Source organism: Equus przewalskii, chromosome 9, assembly GCF_037783145.1.
Source record: "Equus przewalskii isolate Varuska chromosome 9, EquPr2, whole genome shotgun sequence".
Classification (NCBI taxonomy): domain Eukaryota; kingdom Metazoa; phylum Chordata; class Mammalia; order Perissodactyla; family Equidae; genus Equus; species Equus przewalskii.
Window position 1 is genome coordinate 5,206,531 of NC_091839.1, and position 15,516 is coordinate 5,222,046.

General features: G+C 44.8%; 1 long non-coding RNA gene across 4 annotated transcripts in view; it reads left to right on the forward strand.

Annotated features, from left to right (window-relative positions):
* Positions 1–4,334: 4,334 nt before the first annotated feature.
* LOC139073450 (uncharacterized) overlaps positions 4,335–15,516 on the forward strand; it is a 42,159-nt gene continuing 30,977 nt past the window's right edge. For 2 of the 4 annotated variants that reach the window (XR_011522198.1, XR_011522201.1), the window contains exons 1-2: positions 4,378–4,519; positions 12,270–12,428. This is a non-coding gene — a long non-coding RNA (uncharacterized lncRNA). Of the gene's footprint in view, positions 4,520–12,269; positions 12,429–15,516 lie in introns of all 4 variants that reach the window. The other 2 variants (XR_011522199.1, XR_011522200.1) reach the window with 2 other exon arrangements.

Here is a 15,516-nt window from a genome sequence, read left to right on the forward strand (position 1 = left end):
ATTACTGCTATGTAATTTATATAATTCCTATAATATAGTAACAAATATTTTACTATTATATGATTTATTATTCTTTTCATTATTTTGCTCAACTTTCATCCTAAAATTGTTTTCTATAAACTCTAAAAGTTCTTCCATTGTAACTTGTTTTTTATAATGCTTTGAATCTCTAGAAAAAGGCATTTTTATGAGACTGTTTTGCAATAATATATTGATTAGTTACTCTATCATTCTTATTTGCCAATAGTTAAGCCTATTACTTATTATAATTTACTTATTTATATCTTCAATAACTCAGGTCACCATCAGAACATATAATTAATCAAGATATGAAGCAGAGCAAAAACAGGAATTTTGCACCCTAAGAAGTGGAGCTGAATCAGTGATTGGGTAGATTGTTTTATCCTCCAGCTGGGGACTGTAGTAGAAAGAGCTGAGGTTTGCACTGAAAAGACTTGAATGCAAGTCTTGGCTCAGGCACAGACCACCTGCAGTCAAACCCATCACCTTCCCTGGCCCTTAGCGTTCACGCTGTAAAGAGAGGAGCGTGATAACACTGGTTCTCTGCTCTACAACGCAGGGCGTGTGAAGCTCAAATGATAAAATGCTGTGTTAACGGTACATTCATGTGCTGGTTATCACCTCACAGCATACAAAGTCTGTTCAATGATCATGATCCCTAATGCTGTAGCGACATTGCTCTCCTTTGACAGATATTATCTGGACTTCCTTGCACAGGTGGCAATGTGCTGGAGCCGTCCTCTCTCTCTTTATTGGAATTATACCTTGAGAATGAGTGCCTCCTTCAGTACTGCACCCTACGCGCCTCCCTTGCCTCACCCTAGCTCCGGCCCTGGTACCTTGGAAAGATGCTTCCAAAGCTTGCAGATGCAGGAATAAGCCGTTGTAATTTTTTCCTGGCCTATTGTGCTCCGGTTACTGAAGTTCCATCGCGGAGGGGCGGCCCTCTACCTTCCTCCGCACTGGCTGACAGCGGTCCTCGAAGTCATTGGATTTTAACTTCGGGCGCCATCTTGTGGCCTCCCACAGAGACGAAGTCTCCCCCGTCTGCAAACTTTCCATCTGCACTTACACTTCAGGAACAAAAGCACAAGAGCAGCTAGGAAGCTCTGTTAGATTCTCTTTTGACTCTTGGATCTGGGGGTTGATGAATCTCACTGAATTGGGGGACTTTTGAAACACTGGTCTTTGAAATATTTTTTCTACACCATTCTTTTTCTCCTCTTCTTTTGGGCCACCAAATACACATATATTAGACCAGTTGATATTGTCCCACAGGTCACGGAGACTGTGTTCATCTTTTTCAATCACTTTCTCCCTATACTTCATTTGAATAATTCCTACTGTTGTCTTCAAGCTGACGCTCCTGTATTTGGCGGTTCCACTCTGCGATTAAGTGTGACTCATGGATATTTCTGATTTCTGATAACCCTTAACCCTAGGCTTACTGGTAAGACATGGTCCTTTTGGGTTTCAACAGAAAGCTTCAACAACTACCTAGAGTAGTTAAATTCATAGAGACAGAAAGTAGAATCGCGGTTGCCAGGGGCTTGGGGGAGGGGACAATGGGGAGCTAGTGTTTAATGGGTACAGAGTTTCAGTTTGAATAGAAGGAAAGTTTTGGAGATGGATAGTGGTGACGGTTGCACAAAAATGTGACTGCAGTTCATGCCACTGAACTGTACACTTAAAAATGGTGAAAATGGAGCCAGCCCTGATGGCCTAGTGGTCAAAGTTCGGTGCTCACTGCTTCAGTGGCCCTGGTTCGCTTCCCGGTTACGGAACCACACCACCCATCTGTCAGTTGCCATACCGTGGTGGTGGCTCACACAGAAGAAGTAGAACGACTTACAACTAGGATATACAACCATGCACTGGGACTTTGGGGAGGAAAACAAAAAAAGAGGTGTTTTGGCAACAGAAGTTAGCTTAGGGCAAGTCTTTCCCTGCAAAAAAAAAAACAATGGTGGAAATGGTAAATTTGGGGTTATGTAGATTTCAACACACACACACAAAAGTAGAGAGTGGAGGTAACTGATGAAGCGACGCAGAACAGGCCAGTGACTGGAATGCACATGGTAGGGTGTGGGGAGGGGAATAGCAGCCAAACTGGGAGCAAACCATCCCTTGGATCCCCAAGTGGCTTGCGTCTTGTAACTGACTAGTACTGCGAAGGGGAGGAGTAAGACACGGGGCTGAAGCTTACTGCCTTCACCACCACTCTCACATAGCAGCCATGTGGTGGCCTGACTTGCAACCCCCAGAAAAATTGCAGGAGTTCTTCAAAGGAACTGAATGCCTCAAAACGTCCACAGTCTGTCCTGTAGAGGCCAGTTAAACGTCTAGAGAGCAGCTTCCCACCCGATCACCCTAAATGAAGCCCTTCAGGCAGCGAGTCCGCTACGAAGACAGAGGCCCCATCACAGAGGGTTCACATTCTCCTACTTTCATACTCCAGTGGTCACCAGACTTTGGCGAAAGGCTCCAACACAGACAGCGCACTCTAAGAGAAGCAAACAGAAACATAACCGAGAGGCAAGAAGCGTCTTCACATTACGGAGCTGTCAGCACAGCAAACACCCGTCAGAAGGGCACTCCTGAGACATAACAGGCCCACCTTACACTGTATACAGCCTGGACCTCAATGCCGCATGGAGGAAATAACTCAGGAACGGGAAAGAACTTTAAAATATCTCTACGTACTTGCCCTGTGAGATGAACCTTTATTTAGCATAGCTGGAAATTGATAAGGTCTAAAATAGATGAATCAAGAACTGCTGACGTAAGCATTCTATGGAGAACAAAGATAACGACTAGGAGAAACAGCTGAAAGAGTTAACAGTGGTTGCTTCCTTAAAACCGCAGCTGGGGAAGTGGCTGGGGAGATGGCCGTGCTTCCTGAGCCCTCCTGCGTGATTTGATGGTTAACCATGTGCATGCATTAGTGCTACTAAGACTTCTTTTTTTTTTTTTTAATTTTCAAAGAAAATGACTGGAAGGTTTTTTTCTCCTGTAGCATTTTTTCATTCCGGAATTTTCCAATTAAGCTTTTGGCTAAACACATACATATGATAATGATAATTATTCAGGAATCCGGAGGCTTCTAAAAACATTGTGTGCCATTAGAGTAATCAAGCTCAGCTCTAACACATCTTGGCTTTTCAGGATAATTACACGACACTGGAGGCCCAGATGGGGTGAATGAGAAAGCCATGGGTGTCTGCCATATAGTAACAAGAAAACATCACACAGAACTACTCAACTGGCAATTGAAATTTGGGTGTTAACTTAGCACACAACAAGAAATATATCAAAATGCTTGGATTTGGCGCAAAAGGTTTCACTTTAAAAACGAAAAATAAAACACAGGGGTAGCTGTGAAGTCCTCCAAAACTCATTTTAGGCCTTCATGTACTAAAATAGAAACCCTAACGCAGAGTAGTTCCCGCTATAACTTCACTTATTTTAAATGATCACCTCAGATTGAGAGCACGTTTGTTTAAAATTCACGAAATATTAAAAAAAACACTTCCCCATCAGTTTACCTGACACAGAAGTGCTGCATGTCTACTCTGTGCGAGGACCTGACGGTGCCGAGAAGGCAATACTGGAAAGGCACGCAGTCCCTGATCTCAGCAGACCTGAGACTAGCACAGAATAGGACCTGAGAGGAAAAGGCGGTTCGGGGTGGGGCGACTGGCAGGGACAGACGGTGCCTTTCAACACACTCCTCCAAGGCCCTGGGAGAGGCAGGGACCCCTGGGCTGTGGCACCGGGGCATGGGCCTCCTCTGCCCACGTCTTCGGGAAGGCACCGGTCCCGGGGTCGGTAGATTTGCAGTTGACCTGACCGTCCTTGGAGCGGGACTCGGAGGAGCTTCATCGCCACCCCCCACACACACACCGCATTTCCTGAGATCCCTTCCGCCCCCCAATCTGACCCGGTTCCCACCCACCGCGGTCCAGACACACATCCACAGACGCGTCCACCGACGCGGTCCAGACACGCGTCTCACCACCCGGGAAGGCTGCCACCGGGCTGGCTGTGATGGTGGCAGTTGGGGTGGAGGCTGGGGCGGCGGCGGAGGCAGCCACCCAGAGATCTGGGATCTCCAGGACCATTGGAGGGGAAGGTGGGGACGCCCTGCACGCCTGGTCCCCTCGCCCTTCCTTCCTTCCTCCTCTCCCCAGGCCCCGACCCCCACGGACCACCTCTCCCGGAGCCCAGCTTCCCAGCCTTGAAGCCGGCCAATCAACTGCGCACGCGCAGGCCGTCGGCCCCTTCTGCTCACAATGCCCACCGCGTTGCTAAGTGACGTGAGCACGAGGCTCTGAGGGAGCGGGCGCGCCCTCTGGTGGTGCCTAGGCACAGGCACAGGCTGTGGCCAGTGCTTCCTCAAGGCGGCTCTGGCCCCTGTTTTCTTGTGGGTCCTTCAGACCGTTGGACGGATGGAAGGAGCAAGGCAGGAAGGGAACAAAGACAGAAGGAAGATAGGAAGGTAAGAAGGATGGAATGTAGGAAGTTAGCTAAAAAAGAAGAAGGGAAAGATGGATAGAGAGATGAATGGGTGTTGGGGCTCGCAAGAGTAGGGGAAAGCCGGGCAGGGGCCTGGCTGACGAAGCAGCATCCCGAGCCAGGCGGTGGGATCCCTTCCTCAACTCGGCTTGGAGGCTGTGCCTGGGACTGACTGCCACACCCTCCAAGGGGTCTGCCTTGTGAACCCAAGAGGGGACTGCCTGTGTGCCTCTGGGTGGCTTTGCTGGCTCAGGGGCTTTGGTGCCTGGAGCCACAGGCCGAGCCCAGGGAGCTGCCCGTCCCCGTGGAGGGATGAAACTTGCCCGCTGGGCCTGGGCGCCCTGCCATCCCCATTCCTCCCAGTGACTTTGTGCCTGAATTGCTGTGTTTGTGTCGTTGAGAGTAATTTTTTTTTCTTTTTTCTTTTTTTTGGTCCAGGTGATATATTTTAGTACGGTTTTCCAGCGTGTTACTTAAATCTAGAACGAAGTTTAGGAAAACACAGGAATGGACATGTGACACTTTACTGGTAAAATCTGTCGCGTTTGGATTCCTATTCATCTCCTATATTTTCATTGTTCTTTAGGGAATCAAATAGAGACCTCTATGTTTCACTGCGAACTCCCGAGTTGAATATCCTTTGTCATAGTTAGAAAGCGCAATATTTAAATGTTTTGTGTACACCTTGTACCAGTTACCAGTTTGTTTCCTCACTGCCCTAACTCCATCTTTCCTTGTTCTGCTTTGCGATATGGAAGGTAACCCTGTAGGTGTTTCTTTGTTGACAGCTGGGTCAACGGGCGCTTTTCAGTAGATGGGATTGGAGAGCGAGTGCGTGGAGAAGGGGTCTTCCTCCAGTTTCTGAAATGCTTTTCCATTCTTACTCTGATGGTGGTCTGCAGCCAGTGGCCTGCTGGCTACACAGGGTCATATGGTCTCCTGTGAGTTTGACAGCACTTACAGACAGCTGGGTCTGTCAACGGACTAACCTTCCAGAGATTTCACTAGCACACTCCCAACGCTCCTTCCCCCTTTCAAGAGGCTTCCTTGCACGTTCTGTAGATCTTTTGTCTTCTTGAACATAGGAAGTTTTATTTGTAACAGCTTATTTAACAACCTTTTCTATGAATTCTATCAACTGTATAATTTCTTGGAATTCTAGCCACTTTGGCTTTCCTAAGTTCTCAACTCTTCAATTCAGGGCAGCTAGCTTACCCTTTTCTCTCCTGTGCTGTGGCCAGAAAAGTGTCTGCAGGCAGGACACCAGGGCAATCCCAGGACTCACTTCTTTTCTCCTCCTCTCATGAATCCTCCTTCTGATTGGCCTGTTTTCAACTGTTGTTTTATTTGTTTTTTCCAGTTTTTTCTTTGTTGAAGGCAGCAAAGGTAAATCTGGTCCTTGTTACTCCATCGTGGTTGGAGTGGCAGTCCACTTCTTCTTTTTTAATACTACCAATTAGATAGTATTATGATAATTAATATTTTTAAGAAGTGCTCGTTTGCCCTCACAGACATGTTTCCCATTGTTGGTCACCATTCTTTGTTGCTCATTGGGTTGTCCTTCTAGGATAATTTTCATTCTTCCTGAAGAGCATCCGTTTGAGGTTCGTTTAGTGAAGTCTTGGTGGTGAACTCTTGTTTTTATTGGTAAATATTTTATCATCATTCTGAAAGATACATTTCCTAGATGCCAAGTTCTGGGTTTTCACCTCAACCCTGTAAAGACATTACCTTGCTGCCTTCTGGCTTCCATTTGTTGCCGTTGAGCCGTCTGCTTCCCAAAGTCTAGGCTATTTTGGAGCCGAAAGGGACTCTGGGTATTGATAGGCCAGGTTCCTCATGTTAACGCCCATGCTGAAGATTAGAACCTCTAGGCTCAGAACTGCCCCCAGGTCACACAATCTGACAGTTGGGGACTGGGATCCGCGCCCCAGTGCTCTGAGTTTCAGGCCTCCGCTAGCCCAGTTTCTTAACCAAATTTGCGTGTCTTTGGCCCGGAGAGGTAGGGAGGGGTCCTGGAGCTTCTGTCTCCTCATCTGTGAAACAGGGTCAAACACAGACCCTCCCTGTATAGCTGGAGGTTACATAGATATGGCCCAAGCCACGGGATGCCACCCACTGGTAGGGATGTGAGCATGGGAGGTGGAGGGAGGGCTAGACCATTGAGAGTCCCCAGAGGCAGGGGTGAGAGGCGAAGGGCGCAGAGGCGGAGCTTCAGACGCCAGAGGAGGGAATTCAAGAATTTGGGGCGGGGCTTGAAGTTTGAAGCGTTTAGATGTGCAGCTGGCAGTTGCCTGGGCCCGGAGAAGCCGCGAACGGGATTGTGCGAGAAGCTGGCCCCACCTTGGCAGCCCTGGTTGGATGCAGCGAGTCACGGAGGCGGGGCCGGGGCTCGGGGGCGGGGCCTGGGAGGGGCGGGGCCCGAGAGGGGCGGGGCTGGGCTCTGGGCGGGGTCTGAGAGGGGCGGGGCTAGCGGCTGCCGGCGCCCCTCCCGCACTGGTGCTGAGTGCGGGGCAGGAGGTAGTGGCGGTTGGCGGTGTCCTGGGGCGGAGGGGGCTTGGAGGAGGTGGCCTCGACTCAAGTGCTGCAGCCCTGGTAGGTTTCTTAGTCGCTCTAAAATATTGCATCCCACTGTTCTCATCTGGCAGAACTTTCTCCTGATACCTGAGCCTGCTGGAATAGACAGAGACATGACTGAACATAAGCGGTTGCTTTGTACCGTCCGTTCAACTCTGAAGGCTAGTAGACACCTGTTCAATATTAATTCACTTTCTGCATCCCCTGCAAAACTAAAGAAATGAGAAAAATCTGTTTTGGACTTGATTTTGCATGTTTAAGAAGACATTTAAAGAAACCGGCGTTCACCAGCATCTCTTGTGTGCCACACGCTGCTCTGGGCTCCCAGGGACGCTGGTGAACGAGACGCATCTCTGTAAGAAAAAAAAAAAAAAGAAACTGGGATTTGTTTGTTTGGCTGGTCGTAGTTATATCATTTGGACATGAAGCCTAATAGTGACGTTGGATCTGAGAAATTGCATAAATAAGTAGAAAAAACGTGAAATAAAATGGAGAGTTGTGTTGTCTGTTAGGCCTCAAAGTGCAGTATTTTGTGGCAGGTTATGGTCATTTATACTGAGGATTGAGCAGTTTGGTATAAAAAGATTTTTTTTAGAAAGATTTTATTTTTCCTTTTCCGCCCCAAAGCCCCCGGGGTACATAGTTGTGTATTTTTAGATTTTTTAATTTTTTTCCTTTTTTTCCCCAAAGCCCCCCAGTACATAGTTGTATATTCTTAGTTGTGGGTCCTTCTAGTTGTGGCATGTGGGATGCCGCCTCAGCGAGGCTCAATGAGCGGTGCCATGTCCGCGCCCAGGATTATGAACCTACGAAACACTGGGCCGCCTGCAGCAGAGCGCACGACCTTAACCACTTGGCCACCGGGCTGGCCCCCATGGTTGTGTATTTTTAGTTGTGAGTCCTTCTAGTTGTGGTATGTGGGATGCCGCCTCAGCCTCGCCTGATGTGTGGTGCCATGCAGGCGCCCAGGATTCGAACCGGGGAAACCCTGGGCTGCCTAAACAGAGTGTGCGAACTTAACCACTCGGCTACGGGGCCGGCCCCCTAAAAAGATTTTTTTTTGACAAATCCAGAATGTACTTTGTATTTATTTTTAATTATTTGCGGAAGGAACATTGCTGCCTGATGAATTTGAGTATTAGAACATTTTCTTCACTGGGACATGCCAGTGAACTATCACTGCAGACCCAATGTTGATCTTCTGTTACTTTGCCTGCAGATTGCTGTAATCAGCGTTTATGTCTTTATATGTCTCCGTAGTTTATATGGAGTTTATGAAGAGATTCAGGGTAGGCAAATAGCCTTTTTCAAAACACTGTTGGCTTTTTGGAATTTAAATGTTTTGCTTCGTGCATCTCTGATCCACTCTAACCATCAGAGGAGTTACTTTAATGCCTATGAAATAGAGTGTTCAGATAAACGATCAGTTCTCAGTTATATACCTGGGAATGTGCAAACTTCAATTCTTAATCATTGCAAAATAGTTATTTCTTAATATCTTGATTTGTCACAACTGGTGCTTTAGAAATAGGTATTGTTAAGTGGGCCATTGAACCTTTGACTCTATTCAATATTCCTTTCTGAGAGCTTAGTTTGTATTTCCATCATGCATAATAGACGTGTTTTTAAATTATAACAGCTTTATTAGCATGTAATTCACATACCATAAAATTCACCCATTAAGTGTACAGTTCAATGATTTTTAGTATATTCACAGACTTGTGTACCATTACCACAATCAGTTTTAGAACATTTTAATCATCTCCCCCAAAGAAATCCCAAACCTATTAGTGCTCCCTATCTCCTCCCAAATCCTTCTTCCTTAGGCAACCACCAACTTACTTTCTGCCTCTAAGGATTTACTTATTTTGGCATTTTATATAAACTGAATCATACAACACGTGGTCTTTTGTGACTGGCTTTTTCATTTAGCATAATGTTCTCAGGATTCATCCGTCTTGTAGCATGTATCAGTATTTCGTTCCTGTTTATTGCCAAATACTCCGTTGTATGGCTATACCACATTTTATCCATTCCAGTTGATGAGCATTTGAGCTGTTTCTACTTTTGGCTATCACAAATAGTGCCGCTGTGAACATGCATGTACAAGTTTTTGCATGGACCTGTGTTTTTGTTTCTTTTGGGTATCTACCTAGAGTTGAATTGTTGGGTCATACAGTAACTCTGTGGTTGAGCTTTTGAAGAACTACTAAACTGTTTTCCACAGCACCCACACTTCTCTTACATTTCCACCTGTAGTGTATGGGGGTCCAATTTCTCCACCTCCTCGTCAGTACTGGTTATCGTCTGTCCTTTTGTTTGTAGCTGTCCTATTGTGTGTGAAGTGGTATCTCATTGTGGTTTTGGTTTGCCTCTTCCTGATGGCTAATGACATTCATGAGCTGGTGGACTGGTTATATATCTTTTTTTTTTTTTTTAAAGATTTTATTTTTTTTCCTTTTTCTCCCCAAAGCCCCCCCGTACATGGTTGTGTATTCTTCGTTGTGGGTCCTTCTAGTTGTGGCATGTGGGACGCTGCCTCAGCGTGGTCTGATGAGCAGTGCCATGTCCGCGCCCAGGATTCGAACCAACGAAACACTGGGCCGCCTGCAGCGGAGCGCACGAACTTAACCACTCGGCCACGGGGCCAGCCCCTGGTTATATATCTTTTTGAGGCGATATCTAGCAAGCTTCTTTGCCCATTTTTAATTGGGTTATTTGTCTTTTTGTTATTGAATAGTAATAGTTCTATGTGTATTATAGGTAAAAGTTTCTTATTGGATATATGCTTGGCAAAAATCCTTTCCCATTCAGTAGGTTGTCTTTTCCACTTTCTTCAAGGTGTCCTTTGAAGCACAAAGGTTTTTAATTTTGATGGTGTTCAGCATATGCATGATGGAGTTGTCTTGGGGCTGCTGTAACAAAATCCCATAGATCAAACATGTGTGGCTTACAAACAGCGTAAATTTATTTCTTACAGTTCTGGAGGCTGGAAGTCCAAGGTCAGGGTGCCAGCAGGGTCAGGTTCTGGGGAAGGCCCTCTTTCAGGTTGCAGACTGCCAACTTCTCGCTGTGCCCTCACATGGCAGGAGGGGTGAGGGAGCTCTCTGGGGCCTTCTTTATGACAACACTAATCCTATTCACGAGGGCTCCCAATACCACCACATTGGGGATTAGGATTTCAAAATATGGGTTATGGGGACTCACAAACATTCAGACCATAGCAAAAGTCTTACTAGTTAGAAATCAGTGAGGTCTTAAATCACATCCTCATCAATATTTTTGTTATATAAATTAAAAGCCAAACATAAAAGAGAAAGTTAGGGAAATATTTGAATTAGTTCCTTTTAAGATGTGCTATAGATCCAAAATGGGCTCATTGGGGAACATATTATTCCCCTGTTCAGATCGTTTGATGATTCCCCACCTCACTGCCCACAGAAGAAGGTTCAGACTTCTTAATACAGATCAAGACAGTCTCTGATTTTGGCCTACCTTACCTCTTACTACTCTCCTTTCTGTGTCTTCATTTCCAGTGTGTTTCGCTGAAAACCTCCCAGTCCTCAAAGCCTTCAGATCTCCCTGTGATGCTGCTGTTCCTCCAACCTCTTTCTATTTGCTGAATCCCACTTGTCGTTTGGGATCTAGGTCATGAGGCATTTCCTGCATGAACCTTCCTTTCCACACAGGCAGACATTGTCCCTGCTCTCACACAGCATACATCCATCGCTACTGTCTCCTACAAGGAACTGGACCTGGACCTGACCTCACAGTCCGATAGGCAGAAGGCAGACACCTACAAGGCAGAATATCAGAGAGAGAAACTCACATAGTAGGCAGACCATGCCGACAGTTCCCTCCCTAGTTCTTAGTGGACATTTGTTTAATGAATAATTATTTAATAAATTAACTAGAAAGATGCTGAGGTCAGTGTGTTTCTCTGATTACCGTTCACATCTTGGTTGCCTATGTTAAAATTACATGAAGTACGGGAGTAATCCCCCTCTGCCTTTCTGGCATCCAAGGCCAGGTCTTGCCAAAAAATTACTCAAGTGTGAAACTGAGTGTTTTTCCTAAAGGAGAACATCCTTGTCCAGGTTCTTTTCTGCTGATGAACAATAACAACTGACACACACACTTGTCAGTAGGGCATATGGCCAGAAAACACACAACTAGCACATTTTACCCACACAAAATGCACCCAGGGTACTCTAAAAGTAATGTGTCTGTCAGTACTGAAACTACCCGTGCGCTCCTGATAACGAGTGTGGCTTGGATTTTAGCAGCATGTGCTTTCTCACTTTTCATTCTTGGTTCATGCTCTCTTGTTTCTCTCAGAGAATCTGAGTATTCTTTAGTTATATTTTGTGTTCATGTGTTCATTTTTAATAATTTAATTAAAATATTTCATTTAGCATCTTCCTGAGAGTTAGGAGAAACCAGTCCGCCATTTGGGGGTACGTTTTCTTCTTTTGTATTCATTGAAGTGTTGGATTGTGGCAAGTTAGTACAGAAGGGAAGAAGGGAAATAAACTTCGTATTTCTTGTCATATTAGGCTGAACAAGTTTTTGATAACGCACCTTATATCGTTTCCTGCTCTAAGGTAGTTTCATATTTATAGAAGCCGGGGCCGTGGGCAGCTCAGGTCTTAGAGCTGGACTGAGCTATGTTTCATTCCACTTCTCCACTTCTTACTAGCTGTGGCTGTGGTAAGTTCCCTCTCATCCCTGAGCCTCAGTTTCCTCTTCTGTAGTATGGTGATACTAAGGGCTGCCTTGTGGGGTTATGTCAAGATAGAATGAGGGAAAGTATGCACAGTGCCTAATACAGAGTAGACACTGAAAAAATGTGTTCCTCCCTGTTCGTTCTTAAATGTCTGTTAATGAAGGGAACTGTATGGAATCAAGTGGACTAAGTTAAATATATTTTATTTCTGATGCTAAGCTATTAAGGTATGAAGTTCCATTCCAACCTCAGCATTTTAGACTTTGAATCAAAGTTGAATCACTGAAGGGGAAAAAAAGGTCTCTCTAATTCTAAGATAGTGTTAAAAATTAGGCCGATTTTTCATTTATCCAGATTTAAAAAGTAGGTTCAGACAAGCTTTCCTTACTCTTCTGTCTGTCTGTATTCTGTCTGTCTGTCTATTTTACAGAAAAGGGTTACATTCCTGACAAAGGATCTCTTCAAGGTTTGGAAGGAAACTACACTGCAGTGCCCAAGATACTCATCTGGAGATGCTGTGAATGGAAGCATCGTGATAACGTGTAATGTTCTGTGTGGGAAAAACCTCAGTAGTTTATGGGAGGTTAAAGTAAGCCTGTCATTTGAATCTTATGTTAGTACATAAATGATTCTTCTGTTTTCTTCTCATTCAGTAATAAGACATTTAATCAAAATAACTTAAAGATCAGAGTGAGAGAAGAAACTGGAATATAAATTGGAGTAGAAAGCCCTGTTTTTTTTATGACTGTGAAGACAGTTATTTCACAATACATATTTTTTCCCCTTTGGTCATTCAGTCACCTATATTTCTTGTTTAAAAATTATGCTTAATGAATCATATGTAGCACCCAGCATCTCACCACCTTTTTGTGAATATATAATTTTAGGGGCACTTGGGAGACTTATTTCTCAGGGTGGCAGGTCCTTGTTTATGAGGTCCACCACAGAGCTTTACAAATACAGTTGCCCGGGCTGGAGCTCACCGGTGACAAGGAATCACAGTCCCGGTGGGAAGCACCGAGCTGGCCTGCCCATTGCTTTATGGAGCGACTAGAGTCACAGGAACTGGAGAGACTTGCCCGAGATCAGGAACCTACCTGCACCCAGCTATCGCCTTCCGTGTGTAGTGTGAATGCATGTTTATAGTTGATAGTGTGAACTTATAGTGTGGATTTGTTTGCTACAGTGTGAGCCTGACATGGCATTCCCTTCTTTAGTCTTTGCCCCAAAGTAACATTTCTATTCCCTTCCACCAGGTCTGGCCAACTGAGCCTACTCACATCGTTTATCTCTTTGGTTCATCACTACTCTTGGTAGCTAGTACCTATATTCTTTTATATGTATTCAGGCTTTATGTGTATTAAACTATGAAACTTAGTCCAGGTTTTCAGAGAACTTAAAGTTTTTCTAGATGCATTTTTGGGAAACTTGCATAGTCTTGAAAATAGGTCTCGCATGTAATCTTTGGATAAACCTTTTGTAGATTTGATTTCCTAGTTTGGATGAAAACTTCCTTGACAGCATTTCAGAGATCCCCTTTTTACTTCCTCAATCTTATAAAGTGACCTATAAAGTGGTAGTTGTAAGGTTTTATCTCAGACGTTTGAAAGACCAACTATCATTGCAAAAGTGACCTTGGAGTGTGTCTTGCCAGAATAATTGGCACTATTAGGCCATCTATACATGAAAACTCTCAGTTTGGACAAGGACAACACAAGTCCAGGGCTAGAACTGCACAGGTTGTAATGGGCATAACTAAAGCCCGTTAGAATTAGTAGAATTTGGTCATTGCTTCACAATGTGGTCATTCTGTTGCTGAGGAACAAAGAAAGACTGGGACACTGGGCTCCCCGTTTGGTATACGAGCCTCTCTTTCCCCATCGTGGAAGTGCATGTGTGTCCCCATGTTCCAACAACTGCTGAGGCCTTCATCCTGGAGGAGCAAGTGCACGTGGGAGAGAAAGGTCAGCAGAGCGCAGCCTTTGGGTGTGTTGTCCAGTAGGGACTCTTGACAGAATTCACAAGTCCTCTCTCCTTAGGACAAACGTCCAGTCACCATTATTTAACTCCTTCACATGAAAGATTCTTAAATTGCTCCTTATATGGTCAAGCATCCTTTTCTAATTCCTTTCATACTTAGGATCTTCAAGAATGCAGACTGATTTATTAATATATAAAAAAACCCAAATACTTCCTGAGTGTTTGGGCACTGAGTCTGAGAAACACGTGGGAACTTGAGCGCTCATCTCTATTAGGCAGAGAGATTTACTAGGAGCCTAGTTACTTTAAAAGCTGGATGGTGAATCCATTTCGTGGTTAGTGGTATCTTTAGGTTAACATTGTCATGCTTGTCATTCTTGACAAGCGAGAAAGACGCTGGAGCCACAGTTCTTTGGGATGGCATTTAATAAGATGTGTTGTCTATTTTAGAAATAGAGTAACCATTCCATAAACTCTCTTACATGGGCCACTGTTACTTTATGGTGCTATCACAGGTGACAGTAATCCAGCAGTCTTCTTTCCCCCCACGATTGCAAGTTTGATCTTCTTATGCAGGAGAGAGATGTCTTAGGTACACTAGGCTGAGTTACATTATCAAGTGGAACAAAATGATGCATCTCACCTGCAAAGGATGGTTGTGAACCATGTGGTTCTAGGAAATGCAAGTGTCTGAAAGCCCAGACACAGTTTCTATTGTGGAGGGAGTATGTATATTTGATCCCCAACTCAGGACTGGATTGCATTCAAAGTTTGACTCAGTTATTTGGAACTCAGATGGCATTTTTCATATAGATTCAGCATTATTATAAGTGGTGGGTAAGTTTCTAAGTTAGCCTACAGAAATCTGTTTAAATTACAGCATAGTTTGTTAAACTAGTCATGACAATAAATCTAATTCTGGATCTTGGGAGCTTGGAGTCATGTGAAACAGAAGTAAGGAATGAGTCATCCCCACCACCCCCCCCAACCTCCCCAAGTGCCTCTCTATGCAGGCTCTGTGGGATTCAGAGACCCCTCCAGACCTGCCCTAGCCCTCCACTTCTACTCCTTCATCTCACTCTCAATTTGAAGCTTCCAATCCCCTGGTTAAGCTGATTTCCTTTAAATATTGGTAGCAAAGCAAATGGTTCAAATTAACTCCCACTAACGTATTAATGGGTAATCAAAGCTATTACTAGATTACCACTGTTATGCTAGACTCCCTCCATTATTGAGTGCTAGGACTACTCCAGGCTTTATTTATATTATCTTATTTGACTCATGTCATTAATATTTTTTAAAAGGAGACTCCTTGTTGATAAACAGATTGTCTCTTTGACATTTTCCCACTCAGTCAGTGTAACAAGGGCAAGGGAGAAGTCCGGTGAAGGCATTTGAGGTCAGGAAGGGCCCATACAAGCAAGCTCAGGAATCAGGAAGAAGCTGCCCTGCTTCTGAAAGTTTCTTCCCATTGCCTCTAAAACCATGAATCTCAGCCCAGGAAATTGGAGGGAGATTAGAGTCATCTGGGAAGTCTTTTTCAAGCTACTCATTATCCCTTTTTATATCTTTTCATTTGGGAACCACAGCTTGAAGGTTCTTAGGTTTTGCAAAGTGGCTTGGTTTCTATGACTTTTGGGAAATGGATCAGGGCAGTGCAATGATTGCAAATTGGGGCAGCTTGCACCGACCAGAGC